The sequence below is a fragment of the Ursus arctos genome, unplaced genomic scaffold (assembly GCF_023065955.2).
Source record: "Ursus arctos isolate Adak ecotype North America unplaced genomic scaffold, UrsArc2.0 scaffold_8, whole genome shotgun sequence".
NCBI classification, from domain to species: domain Eukaryota; kingdom Metazoa; phylum Chordata; class Mammalia; order Carnivora; family Ursidae; genus Ursus; species Ursus arctos.
Window position 1 is genome coordinate 17,797,181 of NW_026623100.1, and position 18,578 is coordinate 17,815,758.

Here is an 18,578-nt window from a genome sequence, read left to right on the forward strand (position 1 = left end):
TAGTTTTGATTTATAACAATGTTTTTTTGCCACAGCAGCCCTAACAATACTTAGAAACTTAGACAACTAGAATGAGAATTCAAATTTGGAACTACAATGTCCAATATCCTTATTTTACACAGGAGAATGCTGAGTCCAGAAGAGAGGTGAAATTGTTAACTAAGGTCATACTGCTAGTTAGGCCCTCCAACTAGGACACTGACATATTGATTCTGGTGCGGTATTCTTGTGTTAGGTTCATTTTTAATTCTGTGTACTCCATGTTTTGTTCACCTCAAAGGGGAAAGACCCTGTCTGAGATTGAGTTGTCAGGCCTGGGTAAGAACAAAGCAAGAATCTAGCCTACTTTCCAACACAGGAGTCAATCTCAAGAAAATTGATATATGCTGACAAACAATACTATTAAGGAAGAGGTGTTTGGTGGACCAAAGAAATGACCTTCACACAGGTAGAAATAGAAGCAGTGTTGAATGCCCTGTGTGATGGAGAAGCAAATGAATTATATAGAGAGATAGTTCAAATTGATTATGGCAGCAAGAGACTAGTCAAGGACATTCACAGGTAACTTTACAAAAATATTTTCCATCCTTCCTCAAGAACATATTCCAAATCCTTGGCCTGAAAGAAAAAGGTATCTGGATAGAGAACTCCTAAACCATCACACTTTGTCAGAGAGCAATGCCATTGCTACTAAAACCCACCCAAATTTAAAAACTTAAAAACGAGGGTAAATCTGCTAAATAGGGTGCATGTGACATTATTGTGAAATACAGAGAGCGCAGAGGATGAATGCAGGGCTAGATTACAGTTTGCAAATCTGAATAATGAATGATTTTTCACATTCACCACCAAAGCAAAAGGGAGAGGAAGCACTGCCAAACTGAGGATGGCTTTCCAGAAGAATGTAGGGGAGAAATACGCCGGGTGTAATTGCCAGGTTTTATCTCAGGGGCTGAAGGGCACCAGGCAGTCACTGTGAATAAAGAGTGAGATGCTATTTTAGAATTCGCTCTCAGGAAAGAACACAGGCTATGACATGGAGGACTGTCTTCACAAACACAAAATCATAGAATGTGTTAAGTTATATTGATGTGAAAAACCTTAGAATCAACCCCAAAGATGACCTGGATGGAATGACTACCCTCAGAGCTTATATTTTCTTCCACTGTAGACAGACTTCTCCTCATCCTAAAGCAAATGAAAAGCAACCACCAGGAGGCTTAGGAAGTAGTGGGGTGTGATCAAAAGTCACTCTACTGCCTCACTGTCCTCCCATAAATATACTCACTGAAGTGAAATTTCTTAGACGAGTTTTTCATCCCCCTCATCCAAATGGTCATCCATGACCTCCAAAGTCTGTCTTTTGCTTATATCATCACAAGTAAAGCCACTTGGTAAATAGTGGAGGGAGAAGAAACAGGTGAAGAATAAGGACCACCTGTGATGACAGATGAGCAAAGAAATCACCAAGGCAACTGAGGGAAGACACATTTGGAAGTCCTAAAAGGAGCCAAGAATGCAAGGACTTTACTTTTCCCCAAGGAAGCACACAGACAGTTTCTGTCTACCACCAAATGTTCAGTGGAGTTTTCACTGTTTGGGAAATGGCAGTAACTCCAGTCTGGTAGAACCACCTTTCTGATCATAGTGTTTCCATGAGCAAATAAGACAAGAGGAGCTGCATTTAAAAATGAATTTATGAAGCTAGCAATCAAGAAATCATCATGTAGATACAAGGAGGTGAATTTTATGAGACTGAGATGAACATGTTAGCTGATTTGGTGAAACATTAAGGTCTCTTCCATAAAAGAAAAGCAGGTTATACTTTAAGGACGATTTAAGGCACTCAATGGCCATGGGTGGGAGGCTAACATTACTTAGCTTAGACTAGTCATTCTATGAAAATTTACTCAAATGTCTGACTCTAACCTTAGGAAATGGTTTTGCATGACTGGCATATGCTTACGAATGTTTTTATTTGGTCTAGGGGGCCCAAATGTGGAGAGGAAGATAGACAATAACTGCCTTCTAAGGTACTCATAATATTTATGCCCTGTCAATTGTTGTTTCATAATCATTAATAATGGTCTCTTTATCACACAAAGAAGTTAATCTCTTACTTCCTTCAATTAAACATGTTGAAATATACAGAATATTTCTAAGAATTTTGACAGATTCTGTTTATTGTTATTATTATTATTATTATTTGTAAGAGAACCAGATTAATGTTGGGCAGCTAACCAGAGGATTCAGGCAGACTTAGTCTTGTAGAAAACTTACAAGTAAAATTTTCAATGGTACATTTACAAATGACCAAGTATCTCTTGTGTGGAGAGGGAATCCAGATGACAAAGTTTGTCTTAAGGCCAATGGGCCAGATTAAATAGAAAGAAACAGCACAGAGTCTATTCTCTTGTGACATGGATTTAGAGAGAGTGAGTAGAAACCAAAGAAAACTACTTTACTACGAACTCTATGAAATAATCATTTAGGTTTCAGAAAGAAAAGTCAGTGAATTACATCTTTTTCCCCTTTCCATAGTGCAAGGCCAATTGAAATATAGACACAAGAGTCAGACAGAGATTTGAAAAAATTAAAACCAAACCAACCTTTTTTGTGGCTTTCCTCTGCAAAACTCAGTTGTCAGATCATTTACTTCTCTTCCCCAAAGGAGAGGAAATGTGTTGGGAGCAGGGAGAGTGGAGCTGGGAGTGCTATGTTTTCAGTCCCAAGGAAAAGTGATGAGTTGGGAATACATGGTTTTCCCAGTAATACAGAGAATGTAAGGAGTCACCAGCCAAGGGGCTAGAAAGCTCTTAGCTGACTTTATCCTCACTGCATTTGATATAAATAACCGTGGTGCAGGCCTCAGCCAACTGTGGCAGTATTTGTTTTTATCCCCAGACATGCCTGGAAAATATAGTGTTCACTCAAGACTCACAGCATCCTGGAGTGCATGCTTGATATTAATAAAATTAAAAGTTATTTTTCAAGTATTTTTAATACTGTATTTTTCAAGTATTTTTTAATCCTGCATATAGATAATTATATGCAGTTGGGCAAACATTATAATCAATTTTATGGTATGTAGATTACTAGGTTAATTAGAGTATCAATTATCCTGAATGTATGCCCATCCTATTTCAACCATTTTGAATCAATGAGAGGTATTTGACCAAATGAGTATTTCTTTGTAAAGATCCATTGCGTTCAAGGCATGTCTTGATAAGAGACATAGAGAAATGAATTAGACACATTCCCTGACCTGAAAAGTCCTTATCACATGGAATTTACAGACATGTAGCTAATTAGATGCAACACAAAACAATGCATTGATAGAAGCCGTATAGAAGGAAATAAAAAGAGAGCATGTGCAGATATGCCTAGACCTTAGTGAAGGCTGGAATTTGAATAAGTCTCCTGAAAAATAAGTGAGATGTTACCAGGATTTGGAATTAAAGAGCAAGTTCTAGGTAGTCATAGGAGCAATTCTAATAATAAGAGGACCCTTTGTGGAATGACAGACAATGCCATTATTGAAGAGTAGAATTCAACATAGGGTTGATCAAAGCTAAAGGTCAAGATATATGTTGAGGCAAGCTCTTAAAAGTAATTTTTGTGTCATGTTTGTGTTGCTGTGATGCTTTCATTGTTTCGGTTTGGTTTTGTTCTCTTCTTTAGCAACAGATACTGCCATCTTTTGCTAAAGAATAAGTAGGGACTAGATATCTTAGAATCACTGATGTTTGCCAGGCTTCAAAGGGTGAATGAATGGGAAAATAGTCTGAGAGGGGTTTATCACTGGGCTTGATGGTTGTTCTTCTGTGCTGTGGTGGACAATGGACTCAGTCCTCCCAGCATTCATAAGGTTGATTTGCATGCCAAGCATTAATGTACGTGATAAATAAATATATTTATAGATCTACAGTACTTTCTTGAGGGCCCCTAATTGACCCCATTGTTGGAAAGTAATTGTTCCCCCCATTACTGTTACAAAGGAGCTTGACTCCATCACTGATGATAGATACCTCAGGAGACAACGAGCCTGCCTCCACTACTGAATTTTGGTCCAAAATCATAAGGCCAGCCTTACCTACTGGGAGTGTCTTGCTTTCATATAGTCCAAATCTTTTGCAAAAGTAACTTGTTTCCCTCCCTTTTCTACCAGAAAAACTCACCATTCCTGATCAATTTTGGTGCAGGGGCACTTGTCTACAATAACTGATTATCTATGCCATGTCATCTCCATGAGGCCAAGGAGATCAAAGGAGTTTAAATCAAATGGCTCCAGCTAGGTTGGCTGGCAACTGTCCATGAAGCAAATTACTGGAGAGTATGTATCCCTCCCCATAATATTTGTTATTATAGATGATCCCACTGTTTCAGTACAGGTAGCTGCTATGCAAAATGGGATTCAGTCCATTTCTTTGCTTGGGGTACAAATTGTCAAGCTAGTGAAAGGTAGCAGAATATGCCATCCCAAAATATGGTCCTTTAGCATATTGTTTATTTTCAGGTGTAGTCACTTTAAAAACAGCTAATACAGGAAGAGGCTTTCTGGAAAATCCTCCTATCTGCCTCAAGACAGATCTTCCAAAACAAACTCAACTGTCCTAAATCTCTTCCCAGAGGGATTTCATCAACCAGGGAGGACTGACTTCCCACAGGAGAGGCGCATACACTCAGACAAACATTGTCACAAACTGTCATACTTCCCCTCTATCCTTCTATGAGCCTATTTCATTTTTCCCTAAGAATCATTTACTCTCCCCTAAGAATCCTACACCCCTACCCTACCCTTCCCCTATTAAAATGGTATTTAAGCCTGAATTCTAAGCCACTTCAGGAAGTTACTCAGTTTTCCCTGGGTATCTCCCATATATACATACATGAGATGTACATGTTAATAACCTCCTGCTTTTCTCTCCTTCGTGTGTCTTTTATTACGGAAGTCTCCTCTAAGAACTCAGAAGGGTAGAGAGAAAATTGCTTTTCCTCCTCTACATGTTTGTATCAAGCCTCTGTCATTCATTTACCACATTCTGTGTAGTGACATTGGACTGATCCCGTGGTGCTGTCCTCTATCACTTTACATATGTTTAAGAACCCCCAACCTTAAGGGAAAGGGAAAAGGATCTCTTGGAAGAACGTAAAGTGGACTTTGGATATCCTGTATTACCTGTCTGGGAGAGCAGTCAAGGATTTTGCACTTTAGGGACAGACAGACTAGGATAGGTTTCTGAACTCCTCTGATGTCTAGGACCTCACCCCGATTTCTTGAAAGTGCTAGAGGAAGAAACACTCTGGGCTTATAATCAAGGGAGACAGACATGATCAAATATGCTTTGTAGCACTGCACACTGGCAATGGTACGGCTGATGACTGGCAGGGATCTTAGAGCTACCTGACCAGCAAGGAAGCTGCAGCGAATATTCCTGCCCAGACTGATACACTCAAGGGCAGCACGGGTGGAAAGAAAAGAAGATACCAAGACTTCCTCACAGAGGAGGATGTGTCTATATCCTAATATATCTTTCATTTTCAGGGCATGATTTCTCAGGAAACATTCATTGCAATAGAAGTACCACAGGTTGGCTCAAAGTCAATGTATCATTTATGTGAAAGAAATGGACTAGGTCATGTCCAACCATTAATGACTTGGTTCGAGGCCTTGCTCTTTGGGGGATGTCAGCTACTATCCTCTCCCTGACTTTATTACTTCTGTGTAAAAATGAATCCTCCACCTGTGTGAAGTTGTCCTCCTCCTACCATCCTCTTCCTGTGTGAACAGTCTGTGTTTCCACCTTACAAGAAATATCAGGTGCTGCCAAGATAAAGAAGCTGACTAGAAGCTGCAATAATTGAAGGGGCAGACAAAAATGGCGGTAACCGTCCAAACGGTGTTCTTATGAAATGCCCAGGAGTAACTGGTATTTAGGAAAACTTAGGGTTGAAGGCAAATACCAAAGTGTGGTCTTGAATTTCATGTACTAATGAAATATATATTTCCCTGATCCTTCAGTAGCCAATATATTTCATGGCAAAATGTTTTTCTGAGGTAAAGGATAGACCTGTAAAACAAACACATGTAAATATTTAAAAGTATGATGCTTGTGCCCTCTTTGGCAGCAGATATACTAAAGTTGGGACAGTACAGTGAAGATTAGCGTGGCCCCGGTGTGGGTATGACACGCAAATTCATGAAGCGTTCCTATTTTCAAAATAAAAGTATAAAGATGAAGCACTTTATGTCATTCATTGGAGTGAGGACAGAATGAACAAATGGCTAAGGAATTATAGTTTTAAGTTACCCTGTAACCACATCATAGCATTTTCACTGTTTCGGAAGTTACGCATTTTAGGAAGGAGCACCACTGTAATCCACTACTGTCATAGACACAAAACAAACAGAAAAAACAAACAAACAAAAAGCCTAAAAAAATGGTAAAATGTATCTCATTTTCAAAGGATGAATAAAGGCCCAATAACCCCACAAAAACTCCCAAATCAAGTTTCAAGTAGATATTAGGCTGACATTTCCTCAGCAGAAACTTCAATTAGAACTCTTCTGTAGGAGAAAGGTGGGAAGAGATGAGCAGATGAAATTTAACTTACTTCTCCAGCACATGCTGTGAGCCCCACATTCTCACCTCCACAAACTAGCAAATCAAAGGTATTGAGGATTCAAGCATTTTTCTTCCAGCAGCGGGTGGCCCAAGTGCCTCAACCCAGCTGTCTTTTCATATTAGAAAGAAAGCTGAGATCATTGTCACTCATATAACATCCCATTTGTTCTGCTGCTCTCACTAAATTTTCGGAATTTTATGTGGGGTCTCTCTCCCACTAAGAAGATGAACCTGTGCGGCAATTTCCCTGTTTAAACTGTGGGATAATTCCTTCTTTCAGAAAAAGAAAGTGTAGAAACATTCATTTTTACAAAGAAGTTGGACATTAAAAGAGTCTTTTCATTAGCGAAATAAACTGCAGATCATTCAATTGTCATATTTCAGAGATTTGCTCTGCAAACTTTCAAACAGTTTCTCTTGTTTTTTTTTAAAAAAATGATTTATCAGCAGTGATTACTAGATCATATAATTGCAAAGGACTTTCCCCAGAATGGCCAACTGTTCAGCAATAAATTCCAATGACATATTCCTTATGAGGGCAGGCATTCCTTCTTCATGGGAAATGTGCCCTCTATGTAGTGGTTTTTTCAGTCCCCTAACTCCCTATTTGGAGGGTATAAAGCAGTGGAGGAAATGGAGGAAAGAAGAATGGAAATCGCCTCACTTGGAATTATGGGAAATTATTTTGAAAAGTATTTTTAAAACCAATAATAGTAGGGAACTGCTGAATTGTTATATTGCACACCTGAAACTAATGTAATACTGTATGTTCACTAACCGGAAGTAAATAAAAACTTAAAATAGATAAAAATTAAAAAATAAAATAAAATCAATAATAAATACAAGTTGTCCTCCTAGGAATGCCAGGACTGTGCTGGGTGCGGCTGGAAAAAGGCACAAAAATAAACTTAAGGAGTTATTTTTCCACCATGAAACTGTTTGAAGAAAAGGGATTTTAGATGAAATTAGAAAGCAGTATACAATAAGCTAGGAAGAAAAAAAAAAAAAAAGGGAAAAGACAGTCCATGAAGGCTTCTAACTTTACACTACTCTCCCCTCCATCTTGGTATTTGTAATTCATGCTTTTATAGGATCTCATGACACTATGTGTATTCATCAAAAGTCCTCCATTCAGAAAAAAGACTAGTTTAAGCAAAAAGAGAAAGGGACTCTAACAGTAAAGTAGTACATGACTGAGTATAAAGGCCAACTAGGGTTGGGTCTTATGAAAAACCAGGACAACTACAAGTCTCTCTGTGTCTCTCTCTCTCCTTTGTTCTTACAGAGATCTAGACGACCCCGTGCATCCCAAGTTTGCATACTCAGTGCCAGTAACACTTAGAAATGAAGGAACACTTAGAATTGTTCTTGCTCAATCCCAGTTCTCAATTTCTGGGAGAGAGAATTAGATTGTCTCAGCTTGGGTCATTGGCTATGGCCAGGGGATTCAAAATCAGTTTAAATTTAATCATGGTTGGTGGAGAACCAAACCATGGCTCACAGTTCAGTTACTGGAGTAAATCAGATAGCTTTTTAGTTAAAAAAGTTACCCCAATGTTTACCGTACTCATTATACTCATATATAATATACTAGAAGAAAGTTTCAAAAATGCCATATTTTATCAGGAGCCATATATGCTTCATATTTCTCTCTGACATTTCCAAGAGAAATAAGGATGTCACTCTGCAGCTCAACAGATAAACTGTTTTTATTTTTCAGTTAGTGTGTGCATGTTTAAGACCAAATAATTTCTTGACTTCCTTTTATAATAGAAAAGCGGAAAGGCAGCAAGGCCAAAATCATCTTCTCATTCTTGACTATACCACTTTGTCTACAAAATTATTTTGCCATATGCTCTCTGCAATGTTTAGGCAGATCTCTATCATGGAGGAGCCATATGTTGACTTTGCAATAGCATATTTTCTATTTTTTAGAATTGAGCCCACCATATTGTGGACACAGGCCATGGGAACCTCATTTTCATTTGAAAGCCAAGATGGCATTAAACATGTCTAAATGGTACAGCTAGAGGTATGATCGCTTGATTTGAATAAATGAATGGAGATCCCTGACAGGTCATCTCTACCACGTTTAGAATCCCATAAAGACATTTTAAGATCTTTTTTTTTGTTGTTTTACTTGACAGAGAGAGACACAGCGAGAGAGGGAACACAAGCAGGGGGAGTGGGAGAGGGAGAAGCAGGCTTCCTGCTGAGCAGGGAGCCCGATGCAGGGCTCAATCCCAGGACCCTGGGATCATGACCTGAGCCAAAGGCAGACGCCTAATGACTGAACCACCCAGGCTACCCCTGAATCCCATAAAGACAGTTTAGAATCCAAACCCAAAGCAGAGGTTTTGCTTTGTTTTGGGTTCTTCACTGTACTTTGATCTCCGGTTAAAAGTTCTTGCTGTTGTCCTCACGGTTTACAACTTGAAGATGTTTTGGAATTGACTTTCAACATGACAATTTCCCAGTATTAGAAGAAAAGTAAAGGACAGCTGAAAAGTTACATTTGAAAAAATTAAAGATGTTATTTTTGAAATTATGATGGCTTTTCCTCTAAAATTATTTACATAGGTAAAGCTTTATTTAAAATAAAGCTAGTAATTGTTGTCCTTGTGTTAACGTGTCTAATGTATATGTTCCATGTATTCTCATACATTTAACGTTAGTAGTAGAAGTTTCTTTTTAAAGAAAGAAATTATTCTGTTTTGGTTGGGTGCCTAAAATGAGATCATTCTTTTCTACCCTAAAGGGTGTATATCATGAACTAGTGTGGAACACTGAACATTCTATATTTTTAAAGCAAAAGAAGGTAATTCACAGAGTTTTTTTTAAAAGGTCTTTTTTAAGGTTTTTAGAGAACTTGTTAAAAAACACCCACAACCATATTTCAAGTCACATTCCCTCTCCTGTCTCTTCTCCCCACAAAATGCTCACAGACTGCCAATTTAAAGGAAAAACATAGTCAAGCCAGATAAAAAGCATCCAAATGAAGAGAAGGTTAATCGTGGAAGGCAATGGAGGTGGTCGGGACAATCTGTTGATTTCTTTGCAATGACTGCATTTAGCCATTTCTTCCACAGCCCCCTGAGAATGAAGGTTGGCATTCACTAGCTCCCAGACTCCAGTTTATAACAGTGTTCATCCCCAGTCTCGCATCTTCATCATCGTCAACCTTCTGACCTAAGAGTGTTGGGAGACTCTGGGAAGGAGGTCTTGAGAATTCACAGATGGGAAAATAAACAGCAATGTGAATAAGAACGTGAACAGCTGGATGCCCTGGCTTAGCAATGCTAAGCAGTAAGCTAGGTCTCCTGTCTCTTCATCTAACTCAGATAAAACCAGGAAAAGACATGATCGCCAAAGGCATTTTTCAGCCTCATTTTTGGCTCATGGCATGACAGCCCAGTGAGTTGTAGTGACAAACATATATGAGAATATAAATTTCAAACTTGTATAACTGTTGCCTTTTAGTCCTCCTTTCCTCCTTTATGATAACAGAAACTAGGCTTTCATTCTAAGTTATGACCATCTATTACTTAGATTTTAATCTGGGTTGCTACTCAAATTACTGCAATGCATGAACTGCCAGGGTCCTTATCTGTGAAATGGGAATGATAATATGTACGTACTTCATGGAATTATCCTAAGGACTGAATGAGACACTGGAGAGATAATAGTACAGGCTGTGGTCTATAGTGAGAGCACAAAGAATATTAGCTATCTTCATGCTTATAACTTTTGTTAGGAATATTAATTATATACCCATAATATAAATTTATAAACAAAATTATGTTCTGTTATGAATTAGAACACTTGTGTCTAGTACTGGCTCTGTCGCTAAGAAGCTGAGAATCCTTAAGTGAGATTCTTAGCACATATGGTCTCAGTTTTAAAAATGAGAAATTTGGATTAGGTGATTATTAAGGTCCCTTTGGGCTCTAATATTATTCTATATTTGACTTCTTCATAGCAACTGATTCTGCAATGAGATTGGCTGGCTACAAATCTGCTCTCTACAAAATAGTTCCCTTTTTAGAAACGTATAGATCAAAATTAAGCTCTTCTTCTAGGAATCAGTTTGTTGGTCAGTACTTGAGTGTTACTTTCTTGGGAATTCCTGAACCCAAACCCAGGAGAAATTTTTTAGAAAAATATCTGTACAATAAAAATAAGTCCTGGATAAACAGTGGGATCTGATGTAAGTATTTATATATCAGATACCAGGGCTTAGGAATCAGCACAATGGTGGCTGAAAGAGAAGGAGGGCTGAATGAGAGATCTGAATGGTAATCCAATGACAACATTCCTTCCATGCTCTCCAGGCACCAAATCCAAGTTGATACATGGTTGTGGCAATAGAAATGTCCAGGATCTCCAAAAGATACTGACAAGGGATGGCAATGGGAATAGGTTAGAGAAAAGTGTTGGCTGGAAACTAGATGGGCAGTGGCTTTCATTCAAGAGGTTTACCTGCACGAAGCTGACAAGCAGACACAAATGTGTTTCAGGGTCAAGGTAACTTGAAGTAAAAGCCCAGTCCTAGAAACTGAAGCAACATGTGCAGGAAGGATGATAAGTTACAGGGGCAAATTCCTGAACTCCACTGATCATCACTGTGGAACTGAATGTGTAATTGCAGAAGGAGAAAACAGTGGGGAGATCCCCTTATTTCAAGAGGTCAATAAGAGTCCTCAGGAAAAGTTCCATATACCAGATAATTGTTTAGAGTCATTTAAACATGGGGTATGGAGAAAATAAATGGACAGGAAGATCGTATGCCATCTTGCTCTGGATTGGTCAAACGATGAACACTATAAAGCATTGAAAACATTATCTATATCTGACCTGTGCCACAAGCTTGTTGTTTTGCTCTGAGGACAGCAGGAAGAAGACCAAATAACCTCTCTAACAGGTTCTTTCTATTCTGAATCAAGATTTCACACAGTACTAGACTTAAAACAGTCATGGTGGCCCCATCACTATTACCTTCATATGGCGGTATCAGTAGGATGTTTGGTGTCCAGGTTAAAATCAATTAAGTTCCAGGAAAGGCAAAATCCCTAGGTATGGCTGATGACCATGAGAGAAAAACAAAGCAGAATTGGAATCAACTCTAGGCAGGAATGTGGTAGGATGAAAGAGGAAAAGGTAAGGCAGAGGGTTCAAGAAGGAAATATGCTAATGCTCCATTTCCAAAATAGATTTTTTTTTCCTGTAGTAGTATGCCTCTCTGTACACCTCTACTTATAACCTCCAAAGAGAAACCTGTCCCTCAGTAGAGGTAGCTTCTTACATGGAGCTCATAGTAAATCCCCTATTTAGAGGAAAGGAATGTAGGAGGAAAGGACTCACCAAATGGAGAGCAAACCAGAGCCATTTACCCATATCAATCAACATAGTTCATAATCCATGTATATTAACAGGCAACCAATGAACAGCTTTGATAAAAATAAAACCAACAAAACAAATGGGACAATGAGCCAAGATGAACAAGTGGAACAGCTAACCATAAGGGTAAATACATTTTAATTCTAGGAGGAGAAAAGAATGTTTATTTTAAAAATTGTGATAAGATACCTAGGAATAAACCTAACAAAAGACGTAAAGGATCTATACTCTAGAAACTACAGAACACTTATGAAAGAAATTGAGGAAGACACAAAGAAATGGAAAAACATTCCATGCTCATGGATTGGAAGAATAAACATTGTGAAAATGTATATGCTGCCTAGAGCAATCTACACTTTCAATGCAATCCGTATCAAAATACCATTGACATTTTTCACAGAGCTGGAACAAACAATCTTAAAATTTGTATGGAACCAGAAAAGATCCCGAATCATCAAGGGAATATTGAACAAGAAAACCAAAGCTGGGGGCATCACAATGCCTGACTTCAAGCTCTATTACAAAGCTGTGATCATCAAGACAGCATGATATTGGCACAAAAACAGACACATAGATCAATGGAACAGAAAAGAGACCCCAGAAATGGACCCTCAACTCTATGGTCAACTAATCTTCAACAAATCAGGAAAGAATATCCAATGGAAAAAAAGACAGTCTTTTCAATACATGTTGCTGGAAAAATTGGACAGCCACATGCAGAGGAATGAAACTGGACCATCTTACACCATACACAAAGATAAACTCAAAATGGATGAAAGTCCTAAATGTAAGACGGGAATCCGTCAAAATCCTAGAGGAGAACATAGGCAGTAACCTCTTCAACACTGGCCACAGCAACCTTTTTTAAGATACATCTCTAAAGGCAAGGGAAATAAAAGTGAAAATGAACTTTTGGGACTTCATCAAGATAACAAGCTTTTGCACAGTAAAGAAAACAGTCAACAAAACTAAGAGGCAACTGACAGAATGGGAGAAGATATTTAAAATGACATTACAGATAAAGGGCTGGTATCCAAGATCTATAAAGAACTTCTCAAACTCAACATCCAAAACACAAATAATCCAGTCAAGAAATGGGAAGAAGACATGAACAGACACTTCTCCAAAGAAGATGTACAAATGGCTAACAGGCACATGAAAAAATGTTCAGCATCACTAGCCATCAGGAAAATACAAATCAAAACCACAATGAGATACCACCTTACACCAGTTAGAATGGCAAAAATTAACAAGACAGGAAACAAGTGTTGGTGAGGATGTGGAGAAAGAGGAACACTCTAACACTGTTGGTGGGAATGCAAGCTGGTACAACCACTCTGGAAAACAATATGGAGGTTCCTCAAGATGTTAAAAATAGAGCTACCCTACAACCCAGCAATAGCACTACTAGGTATTTACCCCAGAGATACAGACATATTGAAAAGAAGGGGCACACACACCCCAACGTTCATAGCAGCAACGTCCACGACAGCCAAACTGTGGAAGGAGCTGAGATGCCCCTTAACAGATGAATGGATAAAGAAGATACGGTTCATATATACGATGGAATATTACTCAGCCATCAGAAAGGATGAATACCTACCATTTGCTTCGACATGGATGGAACTGGAGGGGATTATGCTAAGTGGAATAAATCAAGCAGAAAAAAACAATTATCATAGGATTTCACTCATATGTGGAACATAAGGAATAGCACGAAGGACCACAGGGGAAAGGAGGGAAAACTGAATATGATTAGTATCTATAGAGAAATTTTAAGTTGTATCCAACTAAACAAGAACAAGCCCCATCTTATATCTTATCAAATAACAAGAAAAGGTTCTTAAAAATGAAAAATATACTTGCCTACAGACAAAACAAACAAGCATAATAAGTGTTCTAGTAATGATGAAGGAAATATTCCAAGGTAAATTAAAAAACACAGAGCCTGAAAAAATAAATAAATAAATAAAAGGTATGGGACAATCAATCCTGAAAGAACAGTATCAATTTGGAGGCCCAAGAATGAAAAGCTATGGAAATGACTAGGAAGAAATTATCAAAAAAGAAAGAGCTTAGGAAAGACACAGAAAATGTTTAGATTGAAAGGATTTGCTGAATGCTGAACAAAATGAAATAATATCTAATATTTACTATGTTCTTCAAGTGCGTTGCTTTAATCTTTGCAACAATTTTATGATGTATTTGATTGTTTAGTCTTCACTTAATGCTACGGGTTAAACATTCTTATTTTATGATTGAGTAAAATATGATTTAATCTTTAACTTATACAAGTTCCACAATTAGTGGCACATCCAACTTTAGAGTTGAAGGGAAGGGAGGGAAAACTGAATGTGATTAGTATCCATAGAGAAATCTTAAGTTGCATCCGTTAAGTGTCTGCCATCAGCTCAGGTCATGATCCCAGGGTCCTGGGATCGAGTCTCACATCAGGCTCCCTGCTCAGTGGAGAGTGTGCTCTTCCCTCTCCTCCCCACTTGGTGCGTGCTTGTCTCACTTGTGCTCTCTGTTGCTATCTTTGTCTCTCTCTCTCTCTCAAATATATAAATGAAATCTTTTTTAAAAAGTGCAGAAAGAGGGAAGAATGGCAGTCAAAATGAGAAATCTGACTTTTCTTTTGATCCATTTCTGTGAGTTTATGTTTTACTGTTTTTCTGTGAATACATATATTACAATTTCAATAAAAAATTTAAAAGGCATGTTGCAATGGGGTGCAAGAATCAGTGATTTCACAGAGGACAACTTGATCACTCTACTCATTCCTCTTGGCATAGAAATGTTGCTCATCACTTCTTGTGGTATTTAACTCTTGAGATTTGCTATTGTCTTTGAGTGGCAGGTATTTTAACTAACCTTTTAATACTTGTGCCCTGGAGAAAATACAGTGATTGTAAATTTAAAGAGAAAAAAAAAAATCTGGACTATCATGAATCAATGATAACATTTTATATCAAATCCAGACTGCTCCCCCTACCATTTCCACTTTTTCTCTCTCAATCTAGAATGAATTTGCTCCAGTGGCTTTCAGTCAAAACCACTCTAGAAAATTGAGAAGGTTCTGACTCATGACCATTGTATAGGTTTTGATCAGTCTCCATAGAACTTAATCATGTACCACAAATATTTTTTTAAATCTTGCAAAGAGTTTATTATTGTTCACGTGGATTTTTTCTATTTGTTTTCAAAACAATCCAATGTCTAAGATATTATTTGCATGAGGTCTATACAATTGAAGATAAATATTCAATTTTGTATTTGAAAAATCTTCCTAAGATTAAGGTTTATTTTTGGTAGTCTTGAAAAGAACATGAAATATATGCCACACTAAATGCAGTGAAAACTATGGATGAATGTTTTCTCAATAGAGGCTGATTTCTATGTTTTTAAAGAAATGGTTCAGTAGTTATCTTTTATCACTTATTTGTCACCCATGTTTACATGATGATATTACGCCATTAATTGTTCTAACAAACAAAAAATTAGGTAGGCACTAGTTTTAATTCTTTGTTCTTCAATAAAATAAAGTATTTTCCAGGGACAAAAAGCTTTAATATTTAGTTGTGAAATTAAGAAAATATCATATGGTATTTGTCGTTCTCTGACTGACTTTTTTCACTGAGCATAATGCACTCTAGCTCCATCCACATTGTTACTAATGGCAAAATTCCATTCTTTTTGATGGCTGATTAATATTCTATTGTATACAGGGGAGGGGAAAAAAGAGAGAGAGAGAGGTAAGCAAACCACAAGAGACCCTTGACTACAGAGAACAAACTGAGGGAAGTAGGTGGGGGATGGGCTAAACGGGTGACAGGTATTAAGGAAGACACTTGTGATGAGCACTGGGTGTTACATGTAAGTGATGACTCACTCAATTCTACACCTGAAACCATATCACCATATATGTTAACTAAGTAGAATTTAAATAAAAATTTGAAATCAAAAAGAAAGAAAGAAACAAAAGATCATGTTTTTGATGATTGCTATAGAGTGATGCAGAGGGAAATAATACAGAAAAAAGATAAGATGTATGTATTACTAATCTTAACAAAAATTATTCTGGTTCTTACCAACTCAATGACTATTTCACTCCACATAGAGGGAGGCTAAAGAGCCACTGAGAAAGGATCTGTAAGCTTTGCGGTGTCGAGACCATGACAGAAGCAAAGAAGCCTATTGCAAGAAAGGGTTTCTAACAGATTTCCATCCCCTGGTGGAAATTTTCTGCCAAACCTACTGGAAAGTTATGGCCCTTCTCTAAAGATTGTAAAGCATGGAAATAAATATTCCAAGGCCAAAGTTCTATAGTATTTGCATCCTACCGAGGCTTCCTCCTAAATGTCATACCCTTTGTCTGATATTTCTGCCATGTGACCTATTCTGACAATTTCTCCTCTTCTACTTCTTCCTCAACAAGTGGGATAAATGGAAAAGTAATAGGGGTAGAGAAGAAGAAATAGAATCAGTCAACCAGTTGTTCATGGCAGCTCAGCATAGAGCTGTCAATGTCACAGAAAAAATATATTTTAAAATATATATTAAAAAACATTACTAGCAGATTTTCAGATACATAAAGAGATAGACTAGGTTCTAAAGATGGGGAATTCTCATATCTTCCCAATTAATAGGGTTAGAAAGATACTGAGTTTTTTTTTTTTTTAAGGCACGGTACAGGGGGAATTTTAATTTTTTAAATTCAATTTTAATTTTGAGAGAATTTTAATGCATTTGCATGCAGTGAGTTAATGTAACAGAAAATCTAGTGTCACTTGGGTCAATAGCTCAGGCACTCTTGTTTGAAAATGACATTATTAGAGCATTAGACCAGAGTCCTTTAAAAATGTTGAATGTTATAAATGCAGTGATGAATCCTGTGTTTGCTTATCATTAGTCAAGTGGAAATATGTTAAAAATGCTTTTATCCTTAATTTATGATCAGGTATATCTTTATTTCCAATAAATACTAGATGGTGGCCTAAAGGAAAGATCTGGGAATCTCCACTAATTCTATCATCCTACTTCACAATTCAAAAATAGCTCATCAGGTAGCCTCTGGATTATAGAAAATAAATACAAATGCTCCCGGGAGACGTGGCACATATAGTCTGTGAATATCGCTGTTGGCTGAGGCAGCAGCACGTTGGAAGAGATCAAACTGGCAACTGTTGGAAAGAGCAGCTGCCCTGGGTATGAAGTATGAACCCAGAGAAGAAACCCCATCACTGGTAGGGGGAGGGGAAGGCCTCAGAGGGCACTGAGAACTTGGAGTAAAAGATCCAAAGTACAGGGCTAGGGTAAAAGGAATTGCAAAGGAAAGCAGGTAAATAGATAGCTGACAAATTCCCCTGCATTTTATATTCAGTAAGTGTAATAAATACACTTAAGTAAACTAAACATATGTAGGAACATATATTCAGAAGCAATGATTTTTAATTTTTACAGTACAGGTCTATGCCTCAAAACATGCCTTGTTGAAATGAATGCATACCAGCTTCTGAGATCCCTATGGCCTTTGTTAATGTCTTTTTTTCTGAAGATGAAAATTTTAATATTAATGTATTATTTATATTCTCAGTCTTTTGACCTATTGACAAAACCTGAGCTTTGTTTCCACCCCCCGCTGCTACTGTAGCACCAAGCCCCAAATCAAAGCTATCCATCATAGTCCAGAGTGGATCCCAATCAATGCCAATAAATTTTAAAAGGCAGCAGCTATGGTACAAGATTATTAATTTTTAAACAGAAAAATAATACAGTACCAAACTGCAGCCCCTCGGGGCCACCGTTAACCATATTCACATTATGGTGCTTTGTTTAAGAAGAAATCATTACATTCCCTTAAACATGAGTTTGTTTAGATTAGAAATAAATAATACTAACTGTATTTTCCATCAATCAACAAATATTTATTGAATACCAGCTGTGCATCAGATGAAGAACTAAGCATATAGTGGATACCAGAATGTATAAACGACAGAACACAAATGAATGCAACCTTTTTCAAAGAGGAAACCAGGGGATAAAAAAAAGTTATCTGCATAAAAGAAATGATACCATTACTGAATGACATGTACAGACAATGAACACTACAGTATCTGCAAGAGGGAAAGATTGATAATGGGTCAGGATAGGATCAAGTGATCCACAACCTGAACTTGTCTCAGAAGATGGTCAGATTTGGATCAATGAAGATGCCAAAGGATGGCATTACAAATAAAGGTACTGGCATAAATAAAAACATAAAGGCAGGCATATACAAGGAATGATCAATAGACAGTGAGTGATAAGAAGACCCATGATTGGAATGGAAGGATCATGACTGGGAGAAAATGGAGATAACCATATCAATGTAATTTTAGAAGGGATGGTGAAATGTCTCCCACTTCAGACTACCTAGCAGGAGATCCTGCCTGGATTTGTGTTCAGTCTCATGAGGAATCATGGTTATGAATATTTTACTCTCCTCATTTCACCTGGCTTTTACCATCTGTCTATCCTTTTCAGTCAAGTGATAGAATAGCCACCTCCAGTATA

At 37.6% G+C, this 18,578-nt stretch overlaps 1 long non-coding RNA gene and 1 other non-coding gene across 2 annotated transcripts in view; one reads left to right on the plus strand and one right to left on the minus strand.

The window, feature by feature from the left end:
* The window catches only part of LOC130543145 (uncharacterized), a 213,649-nt gene that overhangs the window by 111,724 nt on the left and 83,347 nt on the right, over positions 1–18,578 (minus strand). The gene's annotated exons all lie outside the window — the stretch shown is intronic.
* Positions 6,118–6,220, plus strand: LOC113247747 (U6 spliceosomal RNA). Its single transcript, XR_003313371.1, has one exon. It is a non-coding gene; the product is annotated as a U6 spliceosomal RNA (small nuclear RNA).